This window comes from Littorina saxatilis, linkage group LG3 (genome assembly GCF_037325665.1).
Source record: "Littorina saxatilis isolate snail1 linkage group LG3, US_GU_Lsax_2.0, whole genome shotgun sequence".
NCBI lineage: Eukaryota > Metazoa > Mollusca > Gastropoda > Littorinimorpha > Littorinidae > Littorina > Littorina saxatilis.
The window spans coordinates 71,072,355-71,077,256 of record NC_090247.1 but is presented as its reverse complement, the minus strand read 5'-3'; the positions used below and the strand labels follow the sequence as shown (position 1 = coordinate 71,077,256).

The 4,902-nt window shown below is 45.1% G+C and overlaps 1 protein-coding gene across 1 annotated transcript in view; it reads left to right on the top strand.

Annotated features, from left to right (window-relative positions):
• LOC138963168 (tereporin-Ca1-like) overlaps nucleotides 1-4,902 on the top strand; it is a 114,091-nt gene that overhangs the window by 64,752 nt on the left and 44,437 nt on the right. The window lies entirely within an intron of this gene.

Here is a 4,902-nt window from a genome sequence, read left to right as displayed (position 1 = left end):
AAGTGTAACTGTCGAAGACTATTTGTCGAAACCGGTCTGTTTTTATTGTTCGTATTTTTAAGAGTGTAATTAATGATGTGTCAGAGTGTGGTTCTTCTTCTTCTTCTTATCGATCACTAGAGGGTGGTTGATTCTTGCAACTGTTGGCGATGAGGACGTCAGTGTTGGTTTGTGCTGTCATTTTTGTTGGTCCCGTCTGTGCAACACGTCAGTGCTGGAATCCTTGTTGATGCAGGTACGTCTGTCCGTCTGTCTGTCTGTCTGTCTGTCCGTATGTCTGGCTGGCTGTCTGTCTGTCTGTTTGTCTGTCTGTCCGTATGTCTGGCTGTCGGTCGGTCTGTCTGTCTGTCTGTCTGTCTATCTGGCTGTGTGTCTGTCTGTGTGTCTGTCTGTGTGTCTGTCTGTCTGTGTGTGTGTCTGTCTGTGTGTGTGTGTGTCTGTCTGTCTGTGTAACTGTCTCTGTGTGTCTGTGTGTGGGATGTGTGTGTGTGTGTGGTGTGTGTGTGTGTGTGTGTGTGTGTCTATCTATGTCTCTCTCTAGCATACACAGGTACATAACCAAACACAAACAGATGTTTGATATGATAAGAAATGTTTATATATATATAATTTTATTCCAAAAAAATACTATTCGCTAAGTCAAATCTGAATTTTGCGTCTCCTCAACATTTTAAGAATTTGTTACATAATGCTGCGCAAGAAACTTTAAAAGGGTGGTTTTTATATGAAACTTTATAAGATGTTTGGTGGCTTGTTGACATACCAGCTTTTTTCTTGGTCCAAGGGGACCATATCGTCTTTTGTTTCATCTTTATCGACCAAGGCCGAAGGCCGCGGTTGATAAATATGAGACAAAAGGCGATATGCTCCCCGAGGACCAACAACAAAATGCTGGTCTGACGACAAGCCACCAAACATCGTTTTTGTCATCATTTTGGTTGTGCAACAAAATGCACAATAACCCACAGCCACAGGGAGACGAATTTTTAGAATCCAACTCCGGGCCACAAAGCATCGTCACAGTAGCTCGAGATAACACGTCAACCGCTTTGTATGTGACGTCAAACCATAGATATCCCTTGACAGGATCGCCAACTCCGCGCGTGCGCCAACGCTGGCCCTGTTTCGAACTCCCGTCTGCGGCTGCGAGAGGTTTTGACAGTATCTTTACTTCCGGTGCAGTCTCTCAACACATGGAGAAGGAGAATTTCGAAGGGGACGTGGAGTTTGTGGCTCAGGTAAGTGAAAAGCAAACAAAGCAATACAAAAAGATCATTGCTGATGATTGAAATGAGTCATGTGAATCAACAATAAAGATTGATTGTGGACGGCACGTCATTATTTTTGTTTTTAACACTTGAAACGCAAGAGCATCTGACCCACTGGTAAAACCGAAGCTGTGCACGCAAGCTGATCAGCAGATCGTTTTTCTGCAGAATTCTCACTTACATCGGCCACTATTTTAGCTCAGCGAACCGACAAATTTGCAACAGAACAATTTCTGAATGTTAGAAATTCGGCTGTAGATTTATATATACCCTTTCTATTCCATGGTTGTTGTTTTTTTCAGGGGGAAAGTACCGACATCTCAATCGCTGAAAAGATGACAGCATCACCACAAAAGAAACTGCAAGAATTGCCAAAAGTAAGTAAAAATATTGACAGATCTATGTAAAAGACTATGTATGAAAATTTAGAAGTGGAACAACAGATATTCAAGAAATAACCGATAAGTGATATATAACTGAACCATTGATTGATTTGAATGTACATCATGCATGGAAGTTAAAAAATGGTGCAGGAACTGAAGTCAGATCAACACATCAAAAAGATCAGTGCAATATATACTGTTCAAAAAAAGAAACGCATAGTTGCTACTTGCCAAATTTGTTTTATTTTTCGAAAAAATTAACAGAAAATCCAATATTTAGATTATTTGTTTGAAATTTGGTATGGACACAGTTGAATGCACACACAGTTCATTTGCATCTTCAAATCAATCAGTCAATCAATACGATTGGGTTCCGAGGCTGTCAAGTCAGTAGGGGGTGTGACTGCCTTGAGCAGCAACAACTGCCCGGCACCTTCTGGGCATGGACTGGATCAGATGCCGGATATCTTGCTGTGGGATGGTGTCCCACTCCTCCTGAAGTGCCTGCAATAGATCGCGGTGATTTGTCGGCGCTTCTTCTCGCCTGCGCACACGTCTGTCCAATTCATCCCAGAGGTGTTCTATCGGGTTCATGTCTGGCGACATGGATGGCCAGGGAAGCACCTGGACATGGTGGTCGGTGAGGAACTGGGTGGTGAGTCGTGCTGTGTGCGGGCGAGCGTTGTCCTGCTGGAATATGGCATCCTGGTCAGCAAGAAGAGGAAGGGCATGTGGGCGCAGAATTTCCTCCACGTATCGCTGGGCAGTTATGCGCCCTTGGACGTGCACCAGGGTGCTCCTTCCAGCGGTATTGATCGCCCCCCACACCATGACGCCTCCACCACCATGAACGGGTGCCTCATCCACACAGTTGGGCGCGTAACGTTCGTTTACTCTCCGGTAGACCCTCCTCCGACCATCATGTCGCTGGAGCAGGAAGTAGGACTCGTCGCTGAACCACACGTGTCTCCAGTGATTCCGGACGGTCCAGCGAAGGTGCTGGTTGCCCCACTGCACTCGGTTGGGGCGGGGGTATAGCTCAGTTGGTAGCGCGCTGGATTTGTATTCAGTTGGCCGCTGTCAGCGTGAGTTCGATCCCAGGTTCGGCGGAAATTTATTTCACAGAGTCAACTTTGTGTGCAGACTCTCTTCGGTGTCCGAACCTCCCCCCGTGTACACTACATTGGGTGTGCACGTTAAAGATCCCACGATTGACAAAAGGGTCTTTCCTGGCAAAATTGCTTAGGCACAGTTAATAATTGTCTACCTATACCCGTGTGACTTGGAATAATAGGCCGTGAAAGGTAAATATGCGCCGGAATGGCTGCAATCTACTGGCCGCATAAAATTTCATCTCACACGGCATCACTGCAGAGCGCCTAGAACTGTACCCACGGAATATGCGCGATATAAGACTCATTGATTGATTGAATTGATTGGTTCTGGCGATGGCGGCGGGTGAGGACAGCTCCTCTGTGAGGTCTGCGAGCTCTCAAACCAGCTTCATGCAGGCGGTTCCGCACGGTCTGGTCCGATAATCGGTGTGGCCCGGGGAGAGCCTGGACAGAAGATGAGGCCGACAGGAAACGATTCCGGAGGTGGCGGAGCCGTATGAAGCGGTCGTGAGCAGCAGTTGTCGCCCTTGGTCTTCCCGCTCGTGGCAAGTCAGCAACGGAGCCAGTGGCTTGAAACCTGACCCACAGTCTACTGATGGTGCTCTGGGACACGTGGAAGTGCCTGGCGATTGCACTTTGACTTCGGCCTGCTTGTAAACGACCCAATGCAATTTGGCGGTCTTCTCTGCTCAATCGGGCCATCTTTCGTCGCTGAATTGTCGTCTGATTTCTTTGTGGCGAACAATCCGCTTTTATGGGTTTTGGAAGACATGGTGAGAGCTCAATATTCCCCGAGTTTCACGAGATTACACTGAAGCATGACGAGTGGTCATGCCAAATGAGCAATTTTGACATTGTAGCCACTGATAACGCATGCGTCACGTGCAGAGCTCACTTGTGGCAATGGACGAAAGGTCGACGACCAGATAAACATTTTCTGCAGTTTGGTGGATATCCTTGTAGCCATATAACTAAATTAACCAAATATTACAAGCTATGCGTTTCTTTTTTTGAACAGTATATTTGTTTTCTCTCCCCTCTAGCAGAATTCTGTTTTGATATATGCTTGATGTCTTCTGTTGTTTTTAAATTCATTGTCACTTCTAGTTCTAAATTGCATGCTTTATTGCAGAACGCTTGTTCTTCCTGCCTTTCAACTGCCTTTCACCGGAGCTCAGAGAGCTTGTCGACCTATTCTCCACCAAATCGTTCAACTTCAAACGTCTATCAACTGCCATTAATAGCTATCATCCAGCTATTTTTATGGACAGTTAGACTTATTTCTGTAGAAATTTAGTTTTACTAAGGGTTTATTGTTCTGCTTTTTTTTCAGACATTCCGTCCCGCACCAGAATTGCCAGAGGTTGTTGCAGCTTTTGAAAGCGGACAAACACTCAAGTCCTTAATGGCTCAAAACCGAAGGACTTTTAATATTAATTTTAACGACATCTGTTGTGCTGAAATTATTAAGTTGGCTTTTCTATTTCCGGTGAGTGACAAATCCTAGCAATCAGATGCGCAACATTGTTTTCTCGTTGTTTTTAAAACGTTTGCCCAAAATAAAGGACCATTATTTGGATGAGTAATGCTCTTGTTAGCATGATGATAGCGTGACTGAGCTGCGAAATAATGGGGACAGTCTATGCTATGCATACCCTGCGCCTGTGATAAGGGTACACATGCACCGCGAAATTTCCCAAGCTTAGTTTGCACGCACTCTCAGCTTCAGTTACAGCTCTCTTTCAAGCCTCGTCAGTTTCAACCGTGTTGTGCCCAGCTGCGACATAATACTGACATTAGGCACACACACAAAAATAGTCTGTTTACGGTATCCCGACCGACCCTATTTTTTTTTTGCGCGACCCTAGACTTTTGTTTGGCATTTGGGAACAAAAAAAAGTCTGTTTTTTTGGCAAAATAACTTAAAAAATATGTTTTTTTGGAGAGAAAAAATCCCGACCTACCGACCCTGTTTTTTTTAAATATGTTACCGTAAACAGACTTCTTTTTTTTCTTGCCTTATAGCAGAGTTGAAGGTCTCAGCTTGTGGGTCGTTGTTTTGGATCTCAGACAGCCCCGTACACATGTCACATGTACCACGAAGTGCTCTTGGCTTGGAGGACACACACTCTCAGC